General features: G+C 47.2%; 1 long non-coding RNA gene across 1 annotated transcript; it reads left to right on the top strand.

The window, feature by feature from the left end:
- Positions 1-217: 217 nt before the first annotated feature.
- On the top strand, positions 218-13,613 carry LOC148221332 (uncharacterized). Its single transcript, XR_015808186.1, has 7 exons — positions 218-438; positions 6,281-6,360; positions 7,643-7,762; positions 8,952-9,066; positions 10,246-11,053; positions 11,552-11,790; positions 13,144-13,613. It is a non-coding gene; the product is annotated as an uncharacterized LOC148221332 (long non-coding RNA).
- The last annotated feature ends 7,418 nt before the right edge of the window (positions 13,614-21,031 follow it).

Below are 21,031 nucleotides of genomic sequence, written 5' to 3'. Positions count from 1 at the left end.
AGACACAGGCACAGATGCAGCGGCGCTTTGCATGGTCGGCGGAAGTAGATTTGTTGACGGAAATGCACAGAGTTCCGGCAGCAGTCCTGGTGCACCGGGGGGAGAACCCTGTGCTTCCGGGTGGGCGGGGTGCATCATAGGGGGGCGGCACGTCAGACGTCACAGCCCCGCCCATCGCCGGGGCGGGCTGCTGTGGCTCCACCTCCAGAGGCAGGCCAGGCTGCGACATCACCGAGGAGGGAGCGGGCAGCACCGCCTTCACCTCTGCAGCCGGCGCCACCTGCTAGGGGGGTGCATCACTGATATAATCATATTCTATTTTAATCACAGGTTTCAAGTTGGGGCAGCAGCGCTTCCCACAATTTTTCATCAAAATTAGGTCTTTTTGAGAGTATATTGGATTAATGTGAACAGCTTCCTTCTCCTGTGTTTCTTTTGGTGAGTCAGTATGCTTTGAATTTTTGGCTCGTTCTTCTCTTAGGGCAGCTTTTAACAAATGATTTTCATTCCTTTCTTCATCTAATTGTTTTTGCAAGATTTCGACTAAGTTTTGTAGAGAGTCTATAATTGTTCTTTCCTCACTTCTTCACTTAGAGCGAGTTTCTATAGCTGCCGTAAGACAAGCTCCCAAAACTGAGCAGAGTATGGTTTTATTTTTGCCCAGTTTGAACTCTGATTCATGTTGCAAAGAACATATTCTATCAATCACATTCTCCAGATTTAACCAATTATTGTTTGCCCATTCCTCCCCACCTTGGGACGGTCTGGCGCTATACTTAGTTAATAGAGCATAAAATGCAGCTTTATCTGTTACAGTGGAATTCTCAGTCAATTTGTGAAAGGATAACTAAAAACCACAACAGGGAGGTCTATTGCTTAAGTTACCACACACAACGAAGCAGCTTTCGCTGTGTGCCCCCCTTCGCTTCCCTGTGTGGGTGAAGAGACCAAACTACTTGGGAGGCACTCCTTAGTTACAAAACACCAGGTTGTCTCTTCGCTGCACCAAGTAGTCAAACATCATAAAACAACAACAACAACAACAACAACAGTGTCACGCCTTTTGCACCTGTTGGAGTCAGTAAGTCAGGAGTCTCTGATTTCTTCAGAGAGAAATCAGAGTGCAGGGATTGAATTAAAGTCTTTGAATGGAATGAGTAAGTGAATAGATGGAGTGAATAAGTAAGTAAGTTAAGGGAATAAGTTTTAAGTGCTTTTAGTGAGTAAAAGGTCTTAGATGCCTGAGAAGTAGTACATGTTCTAATGAAGGTTGAAAAACATACTAGTGTTTCCTTAGAGGCTCCAAGAACGTAGCTTCAGACATAATAAGAGTTAAGAATATTGCTTACATTTTTCAGTTAGAACAAGATAGGCCATGTACGTAGTCTATACGTAGTCTGGCGTGCTAAGAAACCAGAATTCTAATAGGTTAAGAAATCGTGGTCCGAGTTTGTCTTAGCTAGTTGGAAAGTTTCTATAAAAGAACATGCATCAGGGAGAGCTGGGGCTCTATGCCATGGCTTTATGCCATGTGCATTTTGCCATTGTATTTTGCCACTGCAGTTTTGCCATTGCTTTGCTTTGTTTTTGCTTTTGAGACTGATGTGCTTCTACAATAAATAACTTTGCAGCAACTATTAGCTGCTTTGCTTTTTACACGAAACGAGAATAAGCCCAACAGTGTGGGTGCCCAAGAGGCACCCGGAGGTTCTGCAAAACCTCACATGCACCAGGAGACCTTTTGTGAAATTCTGACTACAGAGCCCTCAAACAAGCCTGGGGATGCTTTACACCAAGGTGTCTGCAGTCTGCGGGAAATCAGAAAAAAACCCCTTGCTTTCTAGACAGGCTCACCCTTTCAAGGTAGCCAGCTAAGTGCAGCTGGAGTAAGACTTCCTTCCTCTGATACAGAGTACAGACAATCTTGCATCCCTTCTGTCTGCCAGAAAATCCTGTCTGTGACGCCAATTTAATGTCACGATCCGCTGTTAATACAGAGCTGGGGGCGTGATGGTTCGTATGATCTCAAAAGTGCAAACAGGCAAAATGCAGGGGACAAAATCAGTTTATTCAACAACAGCAATGAATTTTTATTAAATGCCAACAACTCAGTAGTGATAGAGGGGAGAGATATGGGAAACAAAGTATAGAGAGAGAAAAGGAAGGGGATGGGAAAATAGCTACCAACAAAGGAGACAGACGTCCTCATGGGCCAGCCAATAGACGAGTCTTCATCTGTGGGGAGTTCTCAAAGGGTCTTCCCCAGAGGATCGCTCTTTTATAGTCCTTCTCCAAAGCGAGTGGCTTCTGGCCAAGAGGTGGGGAGATTTATGGAGCATTGTGTGGTGCTGCGGGAGACAGGTGCAGTCGTGCAGTACATGCAGGTTTCAGCTGGTACAACACAATCTCTGGCTGGTGCCACAACAGCACAGTCCAGTGAACACACTACACCAGCACATAGTCACCTGACAAGCATCCATCTTGGCCAGGCCAGGAAACCATTGTCCAGAGTCAACCTGGGTGGGGGTCCTCGAGGTCTCCTTGCGACGGTCGAGAAGAAGAACGAGGGAAACTTTGGACCCTTACAGTCCCCCAAACCCTTACCTGGGACCCACAAAATCCTACCTGGATCCCCCACAATTCACCCTAAAATCCAGCTCGGATTCCCTTCAATCCCCCAAATTCTACCTGGAACCCCAGATTCCACCTGGGACCCTCCAAATGCCAAAACTTCACCCCAAAATTCACCTCGGGCCCCTGAAATTCACCTCAAAATTCACCTGGGAAACTCTAACTCCCCTAAATTCACCCCGAAGTCCCTCCTGGGACCCCCAAAATTCACCTCGTAACCTCCAAAATTCCTAAAATTCAACGCAAAATTCCACCTTAGATCCCCCAAATCCTCAGCTGGAACCCCCAAAGTTCCACAAAATCACCCCAAAAGTCACCTGGACTACCAAAATTCACCTGGTAACCTCCAGAATTCCACAAATTCACCCCAAAATTCCACTTGCACCTCCCAAATCCTCACCTGGAACACTCCAAAGTTCCACAAATTCACCCCAAAATTCACCTGGGACCCCCAAATCTACAGAGATCACCCAAAGTCCCACCTGGAAGCCCCAAATTCCCTCACATCTCCCTCAAAACACAGGACCCCCTAAAACCACCCAAATTCACCCCTAAATGCCTCCAATCTCCCTCCAAACCCACCCAGATACCCCAAAATCCACCAAACTCACCCCAAGACCCATCTGTGACTCCCACATCTCCCAAATTCTCCCCAGAATCAACCTGAGATCCCTCAAAACTCACCTGCATCTCCCAAAATCCCCTGCGCTCAAATTCACTTGGCAACCCCAAAATCCCCAGAATTCAGCCCAAAATTTACCTGGGACTCCCAAAATTCACCTGAGATCCCAAAACCTCCCGAATTCACTCCAAAATTCAACTGGGATCCCCAAAATCCTCATCTGGGACCCCCAAAATTCCACAAATTCCCCCCAAAATTCACCTGGGATCCCCAAATCCCTAGAGGTCACCCCAAAGCCCCACCTGGAAGCCCCCATATCCCTCAAATCTCTCCCAAAACCCAGTCCTCTCCAAAACCTCCCAAATTCCCCCTAAAAATGCAACCAATTCCCCTCAAAACCCACCCAGATACCCCCAAATCCACCAAATTCACTCCAAGACCCATCTGGGACTCCCAAATTCACCAAATTCACCGAAAACCCACCTGCATCCCCCCAAATTCATCCCACAATTCACCAGGACTCCCAAATGATCACCTGGGACCCCCAAAATTCCAGTAATTCACCCTAAAATTCAACTCGGGCTCCAAAAATTCCACAAATTCCCCCCAAAATTCACCCGGGAACCCCAAAGCTCCCAAATTCTTCCCATGATCAACCTGAGACCCCTGAAAACTCACCTGCATTTCCCAAAATCTGCCCCACCCCACCCCCAAAAATACTTGACAACCCCAAAATCCTCAGAATTCAGCCCAAAGTTCACCTGGGACCCCAAAATTCACCTGGGAGCCCAAAACCTCCCAAATTCACTCCAAAATTCAACTGGGATCCTCAAAATCCTCATCTGGGACCCCCCAAAATTCCACAAATTCCCCCCCAAATTTCACCTTGAAGTTCTCAAAATCCACCAGGGACCTCTAAGATCTCACAACCCCCCCCCCCCAAATCCACCTGGGACTCCCAAATCCTATCCTGGCAACCCCAAAAGTCAAACCAAAACCCATCTGGGAACCCCCCAATTCCCTCAAATCTCCCTCTAAACCCACCCAGACTCCCAAAACCCACCTGGCACTCCCCAAATTCCCCGCAAAATCCACCCAGGTGCTCCCAACCCCCCCCATTCACCCCCAAACCCACCCGAGAACCCCCAAAGCACCCCAGAAAACCCCTCAGGGACCCCCATAACCCCACCTGGAACCCCCCCCCCCGAATCCCTCAAATCCCCCGAAAATGGCTCCAATCCTCAACATAGTCCATCAGGGATACCCCCCCAGAATCCCTCCAATTCACCCTAAGTCCCCCAGATTCATCCCCAAACCCATCCCAGACACCCCAAAATCACTCAAATCCCCCTCAAAACCCACCTGGGTTCCCCCAAAACCCCTCCAACCGCTGCCCTGCTTGCTCTTGGCCGCCATTTTGCGCCCTTCTTTCCTCGCGGCCGCCGCGCTCTGATTGGCCGCGCACCGTGAGGTACGCAGCGCTCTCATTGGCTGAGCGTTTCCCGCCCTTTCCATACCGCTCACTGATTGACCAGTGTCCGTTGCCGAGGCCAGACCGTGAGCTGATTGGCTGACCGGGAAAGAACAGGGTGGGGAAAAGGGCGGGCTATTCTCAGGCAGTCGGCGTCGTGATTGGCTGAAAGGCGGCAAAGGGGGAGGAGCTACCGAGATGATCAAAGGGGCGCCGAGGCTCCCGCAACCCTCAGTCCAGCGCTAGCAGCGGTCGAGCTTGGTCGGGTCTTGCGCAGTTTCAACCATTCATTCCTTCATTCAGTTAATTTAATGAACCTCATTAGTGGCGGTGGGCTGGCGGCGCTCAATTAAAGCGCTACTTGGCGCCGCGGTGGGTGACCCGAGGCTGTTTTGGCTTTTAAAATTAGAAACCCGGCCATGGAGGGGGGAAGGGGGAGGTTTCAAGCGCTTTTCAGTTGAATTATTAAGCTGTTCTTCAAATTTCACCTTCAACACCCTTCTAAAACCCCTCAAGGATCCTCCAAAATTCCTCCAATTCCTCCAAAATCCACCTGGGATCCCCCAAACTAACCACAAAACCCACCTGGGAACCTCCAAAACTCCTGAACTTGTCAATAAAACCCCTCAGAGACCTCCCTAGACCCACCTGGGATCCCCCGAAATCCCTCCATCTTCAACAAAAACAAACAAAAACAAAAAATCCAACAAAATTTTGGGGATCCCTCAAATTCACCCCGAAACCCATCTGCGACCCTCCACCAACATCGCTCCCATGCCCCCAAAATCCATCCAGGAGCCCTCAAAATCTTGCTAAGCCCTCTCAAAACCCTGCAATTTCACCCCACAACCCATCCAGGAACTCCCAAAATCCCTCAAGTCCTCCCAAAACCCACGCAGATGCCCCCAAATCCCCCAAATTCACCTCCAAATCCACCCAGGACCCCCAAAATCCCACCACTTCATTCCAAAGTTCACTTGGGACCCACAAAACTCACATGAGACCCCCAAAATTTCCCGCAAAACCTCCAAAATTCACCCCAAAATCCCACCTTGCTTCCACCAAACCCTTACCTGGGACCCACAAAATCCCACCTGGATCCCCCAAATTCACCCCAAAATTCCACCTGGAACCCCAGATTCCACCTGGGACCCTCCAAATGCCAAAACTTCACCCCAAAATTCACCTCGGACCCCCGAAATTCACCGCAATAAAATAAAATAATAAATAAGAGGAGTCTGGATAGAAATCTAACACTGCTACGTTTGAATATCCATCCTGAACACAAGAAACATTTTTGGGTGCAATTCATTACGATCTTTACAGGGAGGTTTTTTACGGTGGATGTAGGAACGAGGTAGATGACAGTTAGCTCCTTATCGGGCAGGAAACAGTTGGCCTTGAACAACAACAATCTCAGGTTTATTTTCATTGCCAAGATGGCTGTAAATAAAAGAAAGCCCAGTAGTATGGATATTGGGATTCATAATTTTATATTTGAAGTACTGACTGGTTTGTATTCTAGGATACCTGACTCTTGTTTCCTACTTTGATAGCACCTTGTTGCCTCCAACACGTGCCAAATCCGATGGAAACGAATGGTGCAGAACTCTGGAGAATTGAAGCAAAAGTCTAGGTAGGTCGGGAAATCCTAAGAACAGTCTGGAATTCAAGCAATATTTTCTTTTCTCCTGGGCAACGATGAGGCAGACGGTTGCTTTGAGAGTGCATGTTTGCTCTATTCTTTGTTCCGTGTGTTGCCACATACCTTCTCAGTTGCTCGGAGGTGGCAGTAAGAGCCAAAGAAGCTGCCTGTGGCATGGCTTTCCTTTGGCCAGTACAAGCACCTGTGCATGGGGAGATCTAGCAGGAACTGGCTCGGTTAGAATGAATCTGGGGGAAATCAGAAGTTAATTTTGACGTGGATCCCTTCTCAATCATACAAAAATACTCCTTTTTAACTCTTGGAGAAGGAGAGAGGAAGTGTGAGAAGAGGGGAAGTATTGGAGATACTTCCTTTCTCTGTGTCCTTGCAGCATGCCTTCCCGCTCTGTGTCTGCCTTCTCTTGCTCCAGAGCACATCCAGTTGGGATGTTTGTAGCCTGTATGGTAGCAAAGAAGTTGGTAGCGATTGTAAGTACCTTGCTACTTTGAAGCATAATGATAAGCAGCTGTGTATGAAAATGTCTTGATTTCTTTGGCTGGTAGTGTCTGGTGTCTGTAGGCACTGCTGGCATCTGTTCCGTGTGCTGAGATTCAGCACGTGGCCTCTGTCATGTTTCCATGTCACACTGCACTGTGAAAGATGGGAATTTTGACTGTGGTCTGTTCCGTATCATTCAGACAGCCCTAATGTGGAGTGCATGGAGAAAATGAGCATCCAGTATGAGCTGGTCGAGGGCAAATGTCAGGAGAAAGGGCAGATGTGCAAGTTGAGTGCCACAGCACTGTGATAGCCGTGGTCCAACGTGTCATTAGAGTAAAATGCGTCTGAGGATACACCAGACATTGAGATAACAAGTGGAATTCCTTTTTAACCTCCGCCTTACTCTGTTCAAAAAGTAAGCCATCCGTTTGGTTTCACAGTAGTAGTTGGTATTTGTGCTTGAAATGTGGAAAAGCCGTAACAAATGCCAGTAATGAAGGGAGTGCTGTCCTACATGAATGTGGAAGATGCAAGGAGCCTCAGCCCTTGTGCTAAATCTGTCTTATCTTGGGAAAGAAATTCCACCTCTGCCTCAATTTCTCCCTTTGTGTCCAACCAGATGGTATTGTTTAGTAATCTAATATGGCATGTAGGAGGCTGAATCTATCTCTGTCCATCACAAGAAAAGAAACACTACGTTTAGTCAGGCTCTCTGAAAGCCACACAGTATTTCTTCTGTGCATGTCAATATTTTGTTCTTCTTTTCCTTCAGATGACCCTGTTGGATATGAACATTTGCACAGCAGAAGATGCTGAAGTTGTGCACTCCAACAGGCTTCAGATGACTGAGAAACGAAAATGTAGGTTTGAAGAAGAAGTGGAGCACGTGGATGTACGTTTCTTTTATTTGATGGCATATATCTTCATCACTCCTTGGGATTAGTCTGTTCTTCCTGTGCTCCCACCTGCAATGCCTTCTGCGTGGTAGGCTATTGATGTCACCTTAGAAAGAGGTCCATAGTGTGACAAAACACTCCAGAGAAACAGTTTGGTGTGGAAGAGTTTCATGTGGAAGTGTTCATAATTCTTGTGTTTATTATTTGTAATAGAAATAGATTGTATTTTTATGATCATTTCTATCTGAAATACATAGGATAGCGATGAATGACGTATGGCCCAGTCTGCTTAAGATCAGACTTTAGGAATAGCTGGAAATGATCTCCCAAATGTCTTCCAATCTTTTCTGTACATAAAAAAAGTCGGGCAGTTGTTTCTAAAGGGATAAATTATAGAATGTGATTTGGTGCTTTATGGTGCCAGAATAAACAGAAGTTTTGAGAATCCGCATTCTTACCAGTTTACTTGGAGACTGATTTTTTTTTACTCTCCAGATAGAAGACGCCATGTTGGATACCAGTCGTAAAATTCCAGGCAGCCTTTTATCATGTTACATATCCTCTTACTCATTCATTTCACCTTCCAGCAGTTTAGAAAGAACTTGTTCACTTGAATGTTTTTCTTTGGAGTGATTTGAAGGAGACGGCTAAATGGCCATAATCCAGGTAGAAACATAAAAACAAGGGTGTGCTATAAAAACAGGACTTCTTAATGCAAAGAGCCCTCTGAAATTCAAAATACCTGCTATAAAATTAAAAATGTAATCTTTGACTTTTAGATGCGAATTTCTACTCTTCAGTTTCATTCTGTCAGGTGCATTTTTGCTAACTGCTTGATTCACACTGAATGGACAGTCCTGTCTTATTGTTGGTATGGCAACAGTGATAGAGATCACTGCTGCTTTCTGTAGAAAGTGGCTGCAAGTTGCTATGACGAGATCTTGTGCAGGTCTAGAGTCTGATTGGATGTGAGGTTCTCATTGTTTCAGAACACCAACTTGGGGTGGCAGTGTCAGAGGTGTTCATTATCTAGGAAGATTTTCATAGGCCATGAGTTTTGCTGAGGTAGCTTTCTCTTCTGGGTGTAGAAGATCTGTGCATAATTAACTTCCTTGAATCCTAAAGAGTTGGGGAGATTTTAGTATCTACGAAACCATTTTTACTAGCTTTTTTATGTGGCCTTAGATGACGAAAGTGATCTGGATACAATCTTAGAAAAAAGGCAAATGGTGAGCTGTGAGGAAGAGCTGAAGGAGTATTTGGAGAACACCCTTTCTTCTTGAGATCAACTTAGAACAAGGTATAAATTTTGTATGTTTTGTAAACTTAAAAGGTAGAGCATCTTTGAACATTGGTTGTACTACTTAGGCCTTGTTTTAATGCTGTTGTGTGAAGGTATGGAAAAAGAGTGCTTTTCACTTCATGTAAGAATATAGAATAATGTCCCTATGGAACAAGGTTAAGGCAAATAATGCCCACGGTTTAGGAATGGGACAAAGGAAGACTGCTATCATTCAAAAACCATAGCACATCAGTATTACTGTGCATACCATCACATCCATGCCTTATTCAGAAGGTAAAAGTAGTAGTGCAGATTCTTGGATCACTGGAATCAGAAGTTGGTCTGCACCATCATCTCTTCACTCATAGATTTGATCTCATTCAAACTTCTAGGAACTCAGACGTTTAAGACAGCCCAACACTGGCAACTTTAAAAACCATCTAAAAATGGGTACAATACCGCTCTCCTTCCTGAAGATCTTAGCAGCAGCTCTGAAGCCATAGAGGAAGCAGCACTGTTCACACACCCAGGAGGTCTTTCCTACCTGCTCGATCAGAGGCACATTAGAAGAGCAGTATGGACCTGAGGGGCAGATGCACATACCTTCACACACCTCGCAGTGGGACTGTGGTTAGAGCTGGAGGTTTGATACTCTTCCTAATAATTTGAGCCGTTAAAACAAAGCCAGAGGTAACAGACCAAGTGAAAATACAATGCCAGGTTGCGGAAAGAGAATGTTACCTATCTGAACTCGTACAAAAATTCCCCATCATTCTCTTTGTTTAGGAGACCAAGCCAATGTCCGTGTAAATGAAAACAAGTGTGAATATTGATTTTTCTTGAATCAAGACTCAGCTTTATGTCCAAGTCAAAGGCAAATAAACCAGAAAGGCTCCGCTGAGCACAGTGCAGAACTAACATGGAAGACAGTCATTTGACCTCTTATGTAAGCAGTGTTGGAATGGTTCCCCATCCAAAAGGAAGGATGTCAAATGCTTCTCTGGAAATATTTTAACTTCTCTGCGTTTCTTTCTTTGTAATGAACTAATCTCTAACAAGCCAGGACGTGATTGTGTTCAGTAGAAACAGATCAATGGCAACATTTAGCCTAAAGGTTTTATGAGATTGATCAGGAAGTTCGATTTAGATTTAAAGGCACTGTAGTCCTATTTAATTATATTTCTCTCCGTACTTGAGTCTCTTAAACAGGGACCTTCAATTGGACAGGAACGGGACACTGAAGCAAATTGTAATGGATGACGTAATGGCTTACCCAGAAGCATTTTGTGGGAATTGATTTCTTCCAGGTATCCATCAGCCAGCATTTTAGTGTGAAGGGAATCTTCAAACAGGTAAAACAAAAATTCCCATTGGTTTCAAACCTGACTGCTATATTAATTTTTCACTTTGGAGAAAATTTTCATGACCTTTAAAATTCAGACTGTATCAAGTATTGTTTCAGCCATTGAAGAAAGTGCTTTTGATGGAGATAGGAGAGGGAAACCAAAACATTTCTCAGAGCCACACTTTGAGCTCTGTCCTTGTTACAAATGGCACTTTAGCAAATTCATTTGCCTTTGGTACAGAAAACGACAAGGTAACAGGCTTATCATTACGGATTTGAGTGTTCCAGGTTCTTTAGATAGTAAGTGATCTATTCAAGATGATCTCTTCCTGAAATAGATCCATTTTGAGAAGGGATATGGATTTCTTAGAAGAAGGCAAATCCCTATGTTAAAATGGTGTGGTGGGTGTTTTTTGTTGTTGTTGTTTTGCTTTTAGAACTTGCAAGGCACAATCGACTTCATAGTTCGAGATGCAGATAAGACCACGACATTCCAAATAGGTGTTTCTTTTTGGTTGTTTTTCAACCTGTCTATCTTTGGATTGTAACCAGTAGAACTGTGCTTGAACTGGAAAGAAGTAGCGGAGGTTTCAGAAGTGGAGCATGCGGTGGAACAGTAAGCTGAGAGCATTGTGCAAGGAGAGGAAAGAGGGGAAAATGGTAAGAGTTTCCTGAGTCGGAAGGGACCCCTAGGGATCGTCAAAGTCCAACTCCTGGCCCTGCACAGACACTCCAACAGTCCCACCCTCTGCATCCCTGAGAGCATTGGCCAAACGCTCCTGGATCTCTGGCAGCCTTGGGGCTGTGCCCATTGCCTGGAGAACCTATTCAGTGCCCGACCAGCCTCTGAGGAAAAAAACCTTTCCCTGATAGCCAGCCTAATCGTCCCCTGACACAGCTCCTGGCATTCCCTTGGCTCCTGTCCCTGGTCGCAGAGAGCAGAGAGCAAAGCTGTCCCTGTGCTGCCCTTGGGAGGAGCTGAGAGGTCCCAAGTGAGGTGTGAGCTCAGTGTCCTCTCTGCAGCTGAACCAAATGCCCTCAGCCACTCTATGTATGGCTTCCCCTCCAGCCTCTTCACTATCCCTGTGTCCCTCCTTTGGACATTTCTCCAATAGCCTGAGGTCTTTCTGACGCTGTGGCATCCAAAATTGCCCCCAGGGCTTGAAGAAAGCGCAGTCCCTGCCCAGAGCAGAGCGAGACAATCGCCTCTCTCGAGCGAGCGGTGCCAGAAGATAGGGACAGTTGTCAAAAAATCAGCTGGAGAAAGAAATCTAACTGAGAAACAGGTGATCTTGGCACAGGAAATGGAAGAAGCAGAGGAAGAAGAAGATGAGGAGAGGATTCCTTGTAAAAGTGAAGAAAATGAGCATGCAGAACAGGGACTAAGCATTATGCAGGTAAGTGAGCAAGAGAATAAGTTTGAAAGTGAAGGCAGTTTTGTCCAAAAGAAGGAGGAATAGGAAGTCTTTTTTGCTGAGAATGAATAGAAAGGTTTTTTGCATTTAGTTTGTATACGAAGCACACAGGGCTCTAGATCCTTTTGTGGGAAAATGGAGTGTGTAAAGTTGCCAATCATTTTGGAGGGAATTTGGAGGTTTTTGGGGTCCCAGGTGAATTTTGGGTTGAATTCTGGGGATTTGGGGGTGCCCAGGTGAATTGGGGGGGTGGGGGGGGTGGCGGGGCGGGGATTTGGGGAGATCCAGGTGAGTTTTGAGGGGTCCCAGGTTGATTTTGGGGGAGAATTTGTGGAATTTTGGGGGATCCCGGGTAGCGAGGTTTGGGGTGAATTTGTGGAATGTGGGGAGTCCCAGTTGAATTTTAGGGGGAATTTGTGGAATTCTAGGGATCTCAGGGGAATTTTGGGAATACGTGTGAATTTTAGGGTTCTCAGGTGAGTTTTGGGGATGCCAGGCGTATTTTGGGGTGAATTCTGTCGATTTTGGGGTATCCAGGTGAGCATTTGGAAGTCGTGGGAGAATTTTGGGATGAATTTGGGGGGATGCAGGTGGATTTTCCGGGGAATTTTGGTGATTTTTGGGAGTCCCAGATGGGTCTTGGAGTGAATTTGGTGGATTTGGGGGTATCTGGGCGGGTTTTGAGGGGGATTGGAGACATTTTGGGGTGAATTTGGGAGGTGTTGGGGGGACTGGGTCTTGGGGGTGATTTGAGGGGTTTTGGGGGTTGCAGGTGGGATTTTGGGGTGAAGCACTGGGATTTGGGGGTCCCCCGTGAATTTTGGGGTGAATTTGTGGAATTTTGGGAGTTGCCTGGTAAGTGCTGAGCATCCCAGGGTGGACTTCGGGGTGAATTTTGGGGATTTCGGGTTTCCCAGGTGAATTTCTGAGGTGGAAAGGTTCAAAAAGGTTTTTTTTGAAAACAAGTTAAAGCCAGAAGGTTATTGAAAATTAATAGATGTGATGCAAGTAGGTAATATGCAGACAATACACAGCGAGACAAATCATGGGAAAAATACAGTGGTAACACATGAGTGTGTGAGGATGGGATCAGTATAGCTAAGGCTCAGTTGAAGCTGAATTTGGAAAAGCATGCCAAAACTAAGAATAATAAAGGCACCTACGGGTATTTCAGTGGGAAAAGGAAGATGAAAAGAAACCTATCACACCTCCCCTATTCCCCCCCACCCCCATAAGCCAGACAGGACTAGTGACAACAGACAAGGAGAAGGCTGAGGTACTCAACAAGTGTTGGTCTCAATTTTTACTGCCAGTCACTATTTCCACATCTCTCAGGTTATTGGACTGGTGGACTTGATTCTAACCCATAGTAGCAGGTCAGCTTTCAGACCACTTGAGGAACCTGAGCATGCAAGACCATGGGACCCACCCAGAGGCATGTCAGGGCCCTGAGAGAACTGGCAGCTGTAGTTGCTAAGGTGCTTCCTCCATCATATTTGAGAAATCAAGGCAACCAGCTGAAGTCTCCAGACACTGTGTTGTATTGACTCCAATCCTCTTGGTCTTTTTTGTAAATCTTAGAGCTCTGAGTCAATTTCTGCAGAGGATTCCCAATGCAGTTTCAAAAATGGAATCTTTGTTACTGGTCCTCATGTTGATCTTGGATATTTCCATTTTCTGCACTCCTTTATTTTCGAAACATTTGTAATGACTGAAAAGAAAGCTGAGACGAGGCATTATGCTCTTTCCAGTGATATAAATGGACCTGTATTCTTTTCAGACAAATATATTTTTGCTGTGTCTAAGCACATGTGCATACCTGTGTTTGATTTATGTGTCCAGGTTTTGGCAGTGGGGCAGCCACAGGGCCGTCCTGTGACAATGGCCCAGGTGCTGCCCCGTCCCGCTTTCTTCCAACTGGCTCCACTTCAGGATGTCCTCCCTGCTGAGAGAAGAGGCTGGGACAGCACCTTTAGAAATGTGACTTTCTGGGGTTTTTTTGTTTTGTTTTGTTTTGTTATTTTTAAAGTTACTAAAAACCTTCACCCTGAAGTTGTGTTGGGTTTGGGTTTTTTTTTCAGTTTTGGGTGGGTTTTTTGGTGGGCTTTTTTGGGGGCTTTTTTTGTCTCTTTGGGGATTATTGGTTGGGGGGTTTTGTGTGTTTGTTTGGTCTGCTTTTTTTGGTTGGTTGGTTGGTTGGTTGGTTTTTTATTACGGTTTTGTAGAGTTTTTTAAACAAATTGATTGGAAAACTGAATAGTCCTCCACTATAGTCTCCTGGATTCACCTGAGACTCTTCCTAGGCATCTCCCTGATCCTTTTTGCAATGAGTCTCACATCATTCTCCTGAAGAAACTGTCTGCTTATGGTTTGCATGGGTGGGCTGTTTGCTGGGTGACAAACTGGGTGATGGCCAGGCCCACAGAGTGGTGGGAAATAGAGTTCATCCAGCTGGTCCCCAAGGCTCAGTCTTGGGCCCAGTCCTGTTTAATATCTTGCTCAGTGATCTGGACAAAAGGATAGAGTACGCGCCCAGGAAGTTCACAGATGATGCAAAGTTGGCTGGTAGTGTTTTTTTCTTCTGGAGGACAGCAGGCTCTGCTTCTTCTTCCTCCTGTTCTGAGGTCGCTGCTCCCTCTTCATCCCTCATTAAGTGTGCTGATTTTGTCACTTGGATGAGAAAACAAACAATTTTAGCAACAATACTAGTGGCAGGGTACAAGAAAGGAAGAGTTCACATGAATCCCCCCCCCAACAACAGACAATACCTGATGGCTCCTCTGCCCAGCTTACTGACTACACTGGAACCCATTGTCCCCCAAAGATACTCCCTTCTCCCTGCCCCCAGCCATGATGTGAGATGGAATAGAATAACTAAGATTAAGATTCTCCCTATGGAACTCCATCATACTTCGATTCTGGGAAAAAAAATTTCTTGAAGTTCTATCATTTCAGATCATTTGAATTTGAATTTGCATACTAAAAAGTCTAGCCAGAAACTCACGACAATAGCCCATTCTAGAATGTCCGAGATGATAGACACTTCTTTCAAGAGAATGTGATACCTCACCTGACTTCTCCAGGATTTAAATGAACAGCGGGAGTAGTCTACAAGATTCTTGCTGCCATCTGGATTTCCTGTTATTTGGCTGGTCTATGTAAGCCAACCAGCTATTCAGCAGAGGGAATATTAGTGTGATACTTGATGGTATGTGAGATGGAACACCGTAATTTATGGCTTTTTGCATAGTGATGAAGCTGTAAAGAAAGCTCCATAATGCTCAGACAAGGAGGCTGCTGGACTTCAAGCAGCAAAGGCCCAAAACGAACCAGTGAAAAGGTATCATTGAAAAAAAAAAAAAGCCAGGTGGGGAGCAAAGTGATACTTAAGGGCAGTTTATTGAAAGAGGAAATCTAGTGAAAAAAAAAGTCCAAGAGTGAAGGAATAACAGGGAAAATGAAACTAAGGAAGGAAATCAATCTCAGCTAATCATTTCAGAAGCTAACAAGTTGTCATTGCAATGATACATAAAGTGAGAAAAAATAAATATGTCTGCGCCAAAATCTGAATTATGAACTTTATTGCATTCTGTCTTTCACGGAATCATACAACAGTCTGTGATTAAAGATCATGTAGTCCAACTTCCTTGCCAGGTAGATCTTACAGTAGATAAAATTGCTCAAGACTAGCCAAACTGATAAGGAGCACTCTCAATGATGGGGCATCCATAACTTCTCTGGAACAGCCGTTTGAGTGTCTCACCAGCTTCATTGTAGAAAAGTTTTTCCTTTTAGCCAATCTAAACCTAGTCTCAGTTTGAAAGCATGGCCCCTTGTCCTGTCTCTGCAAACTTTCCTAAAAAGTCTTTCTCCATTTGTCTTATACCCTCTTTACATATTCAAAGGCCACAATACTGTCTCTCCAGAAACCTCTCTTCTCCAGGCTAAAAGATCCTATTTTTCACAAGAACCAGGTCATAGACTGAGATGGAAGACATCTCAGGAGATCAGATCATCCAACAGCTCAGCATAAGAATAGCTCTGAAGTCAGATCAACTAGCTTAGGGCTGTGTCTGTTTGAATTTTGAAAATTAGCAGGACTTGAAATGCTTCAAGGAAGAGGGTGGCTCCAGAAACAGCCTGAGAAACTCGAGCAAACTCGAAACCTCAGAAACTACCACTGCTTTCTCTCCCTCAGCCCAAGCAGTCCCAAAGAAGAAGTGTTCCCAGCAGGCTGGGATAGCACACATATACACTACGTATACGTGACAGGCATCGCCAGCAGCCACATCCTGCTCCTTTCTGTGGCTGGCAAGAGTGAGACTGGATGTTTACATGTGGGCAACCTGGGTCCCTCCAGCACCTCAGACACTCAGCCTGCCCAGTGACCCCACTGAATTCCAGTATTCGCAGTGTCCCAAGGCCACAGCACTACTCCGCTTGTTGGCACAGACCATCACACGCCTCCTAAATCAGTCAGGACTCCCCTGGTCCCACAGCCAGCACCCCACTTGCCCTCCGCCAGGCCATTGCCATTGTTCACCAACTTCTCCACTTTGATCTTTGCTGGTGCTCTCAACACTGGCACACCCAGATGTTCTGCAGCTGTTGTCTCCTGGTGGAAAGGACTTGTAAAGCCATGTTTCCTAACAGGACTTCCACAACCTTTCAAAGCAACCTTTTCATTCAATCTCATTCAAATGTCAACATTTCTTTTCCCATATGTGAAATCAGAATTTCCTTCTTCCGGGCATGCCCAAAACAAGGCACAAACTACATTGTGCCTTCTGTTTCACATGCTGACTCGTTTGTAAACAATGCTAGGAGAATACCTGTTTTGATCCAAGCTAATCTCTGGCCCTTATAGTGCTTTCGGTAGTTAGTTTTGCTTTGCTATTTACTTGATGTCCCATTGAATTGTTGAATCATAAACAGATTACCTGTCTGTATAGCAGCATAGCAGTGATGAATAAATGCAAGAGAAGGAGCAAGGTGATTGTTTGCTAGACTCTTCCTAGAAACTGAGAAATCTGTTACTTAATGCTGACCACAGCAGATGGAGGAAGCATCCTACATGATGTCAAAGCAATGAAGCTGTAATCACTTTTATGATTACAGTCAAGGCACTGCTTTTGCCACCATAAGTGGAGTGCAGGGAATCTTAAAAGACGACACTCTAACTATTGTCCATGCTCACTGAGAAAATAATGCTTTTACAGCAGAGCAGGTCTCACCGCAGCTAAATCATGGCTTCAACTGTACACCGCCTTCAAAAAAGCCCACAAAAACACAAATGAAACGATTTGGAACCCAAGGGAATCTCGGATTGTGACATCAGCACACTCTGGATTCCTTCCAAATTCTCAATTCCATTTTCTTCCGAGCCAATTATCCCACCTAACTTGAGATATAATTTATGGATTTCCAACACATCTAGTTACTTTAGAAGAAGATTGCCACTAGCCAAAAAGACAGAAAAAAATAGTTAAGTGAAGACGGAAACCATGGGTGTTTAGAACAACAATACTTGGACGAAACTATTCTGAATAAAACCAAAACTTTTAGGACTTACCCATGTATTTCTGGAGGTGGAAAAAGTTTTACATCCAAAAGTCCCGAGGGACCTATAACTCAGTGCCTGGAGAGGCGCTCTCGCTCACCTTTCAAGGAACGATTCGTCACAGCACAGGCAGCAGAGCACAAGATGGCTGACGAGAAGGGGCAGCGTAGAACTCTCTGTCTGTCTGTGTCTCTACTCAGTGTAGAACGTCCCTGTCCTGGCACATTTTCTTGTGCGATACGTCTCTCCGGGTCTTCGGTCCTTGCGAAGCTCTATGTACTGCGAGCGCAGCAACTTACAGCTGAGAAGGACCGTGGAGCTAGCGGCAAATTCGGAGAGCGCTAAGCACGAAGTCAAGAAGCGAGACGTGTCCCTGCAATGCGGTGCTAAGAGCAGCTTTCTCGCGGCGGGGGCGAGCTCCGGCCACAAGACATTCTCGTCCTGGCAACGGATCTCTGTGAAGGGCGTAGGAGAAAAGCTTTCATTTTCCATTCGAACTGCGAGAGAGGCAGACTGTTGCACGGAGCTCTGAGGACAAAGGTGCACGCCCTAGGCGGGCTTGGGCAGAAGCAGCGTTCTCGAGCTCTTGGCTGCCGGCACACTGCTGGCTGTGTGGCGCCCCTGCAGCGGCTTCTGGCCGCCGGCAAGTGAAAGCGGCTCCAGGCTTGGGCGAGGGCGGTGAACGAAGCAGCACTAGTCCCGTGCTTGTGTGCACCACGTTACAGGCTACTAGGAGAGGAAGGTGGTTGACTCTCGCTTGCCTTCCCAAGTGCCCTTAGCAGTCGGAAGGAGCAAGCTGAAGCCCTGCTGCTTGTGCTACTCTTTGATTCCCTTGCAGCCCGCTCTGAAAGCATTGGCCGTCACTTCTAGACGCAGACTTGCACACACACAGCACCACGCTAAGTGCCGCGGAGAAGGGAAATCCAGAGTGCAGCGAGGAGCTGCACGTGGCTTACGTGCAGTAAGGAGAAGGTGAACCTAGGCACTGCCTCTTCAATCTGGCCCCCTCTGCTCTCGTAGCAACTTTTGCAAGTCGACAGAGGGAGCCGCGAGTATGTAGAACGGAGGGCAGCGAGACGCCGAGTGTTATTCGCCCTTTCAGGGCTGCTGACAGGGGGCTACTTTAAGAACGCTTTCTTCTTCCTCGCGTTCTTCTCGCTTCGCTCTAGCTGCATGGAGTACAGCACAGCGAAGGAGTGAGGACGGGCGCTGCACCAGCTTTTGCCCTGGCGTGGAACGGCTGTGTGCTGCTTTTCCAAGCAGCAAGAGCACTGAGAAGTGAAAGCGATTGTGAAGGAGCCACTTTAGAGGCTACTAGGAGAGGAAGGTTCTTGACTCTGGCTTGCCTTGGCAAGTGCCCTTAACAGTCGGACAGAGCTGAACTCCAGCGGACAGTTTCAGCTCTGCCCAACAGCGTGTTCTCAGTTCTGCGGGCAAGCACGCCTATTTGCCTTGGCTCCGAGTGCAAAGTCCCTAGCGAGCACTCACTCAGTGCTATGCACCCAGTAAGTCGCTCTCGCTCGTCTTTCAAGGAGCGATTCCTAACAGCAGAAGCAGCAGAAGCACAAAGTGGATGACGAGAAGGGACAATGTAGAACACGTCTCTGTCCTGGCACATTTCCGTGTGGGATATGTCCCTACGGCTCTTCGGTCCTTGGGAAGCTCTTTGTACTGCCAACGCAGTAACTTGCAGCTGAGAAGGACCGTGGAGCTAGCGGCGAATTCGGAGAGCGCTAAGCAAGAAGTGAAAAAGCGAGACGTGTACCTGCAATGCGGTGCTAGGAGCAGCTTCCTCGCGGCGGGGGCGAGGTCTGACCAAAAGACATTCTCGTCCTTGATCTCTGCGAAGGGCGTAGGCGAAAAGCTTTCGTTTTCCATTCGAACTGCGAGAGAGGCAGACTGTTGCACGGAGCTCTGAGAACAAAGGGGCACGCCCTAGGCGGGATTGAGCAGAAGCAGCGTTCTCGAGCTCTTGGCTGCCGGCATACTGCCGGCTGGGTGGCACCCCTAAACGACTTCTGGCCGCCTGCAAGAGAAAGCGGCACAAGGCGAGGGCGGAGAAAGAAGCGGGACAAGTCCCACGCTTGTGTGCGCCACGTTACAGGCTACTAGGAGAGGAAGGTGGTTGACTCTCGCTTGCCTTCCCAAGTGCCCTTAGCAGTCGGAAGGAGCAAGCTGAAGCACTGCTGCTTGTGCTGCTCCTTGGTTCCCTTGCAGCCCGCTCTGAAAGCATTGGCGGTCGCTTCTAGGCGCCGAGTTGCTCACACATAGACTCACGGCGAGTGCCGCGGAGAAGAAAAATCCAGAGTGCAGCGGAGAGCTGGACGTGGCTTACGTGCAGTAAGTAGAAGGTGAACCTAGGCACTGCCTCTTCAATCTGGTCGCCTCTGCTCTGGTAGCAACTTTTGCAAGTCGGCAGATGGAGCGGCAAGTATGTAGAACGGAGGGCAGCGAGACACCGTGTGTTATGCGCCCTCTCAGTGCTGTTCCAGGGGGCTACTTTAAGAACGCCTTCTTCTTCTTCCTCGCGTCCTTCTCGCTTCACTCTAGCTGCATGGAGTACAGCACAGGGAAGACGTGACGACGGGCACTGCCCCAGCAGTTGCCTAGGCGTGCAACGGCTGTGTGCTGCTTTTCCAAGCAGCAAGAGCACTGAGAAGTGAAAGCGATTGTGAAGGAGCCACTTTACAGTCTACTAGGAGAGGAAGGTGGTTGACACTCGCTTGCCTTCACAAGTGCCCTTAGCAGTCGGAAGGAGGTGAACTCCAGCGGACAGTTTCAGCTCTGCCCAACAGCGCGCTCTCAGTTCTGCGGGCAAGCACGCCCTGTTGCCTTGGCTCCGAGTGCAAAGTCCTTAGCGAGAACTCACTCAGTGCAATGCACCCAGAAAGACGCTCTCGCTCGTCTTTCAAGGAGCGATTCCTAACAGCAGAAGCAGCAGAAGCACAAAGTGGATGGCGAGAAGGGACAATATAGAACACGTCTCTGTCGTGGCACATTGTCGTGTGCGATACGTCCCTCCGGGTCTTCGGTCCTTGCGAAGCTCTATGTACTGCGAGCGCAGCAACTTGCAGCTGAGAAGGACCGTGGAGCTAGCAGCGAATTCGGAGAGAGCTAAGCACGAAGTCAAGAAGCGAGACGTGTCCCTGCAACGCGGTGCTAAGAGCAGCTTCCTCGCGGCGGGGGCGAGGTTTGACCAAAAGACATTCTCGTCCTTGATCTCTGCGAAGGGCGTAGGCGAAAAGCTTTCGATTTCCATTCGAACTGCGAGAGAGGCAGACTGTTGCACGGAGCTCTGAGAACAAAGGGGCACGCCCTAGGCGGGCTTGGGCAGAAGCAGCGTTCTCGAGCTCTTGGCTGCCCGCACACTGCTGGGTATTTGGCGCCCCTGCAGCGGCTTCTGGCCGCCGGCTAGTGAAAGCGGAGGCCGGCGTTGGCGAGGGCGTGGGCGGTGAACGAAGCGGGACAAGTCCCACGCTTGTGTGCACCACGTTACAGGCTAGGTGGACAGGAAGGTGGTTGACACGCGCTTTCCTTTCCAAGTGCCCTTAGCAGTCGGAAGGAGCAAGCTGAAGCCCTGCTGCTGGTGCTGCTCCTTGGCTCCCTTGCAGCCTGCTGGAAAGCATTGGCGGTCACTTCTAGGCGCCGAGTTGCACACACACA

Source organism: Sturnus vulgaris, chromosome 23 (assembly GCF_052056855.1).
Source record: "Sturnus vulgaris isolate bStuVul1 chromosome 23, bStuVul1.hap1, whole genome shotgun sequence".
Taxonomy (NCBI): Eukaryota; Metazoa; Chordata; class Aves; order Passeriformes; family Sturnidae; genus Sturnus; species Sturnus vulgaris.
This window is presented reverse-complemented; position numbering and strand designations above follow the sequence as displayed.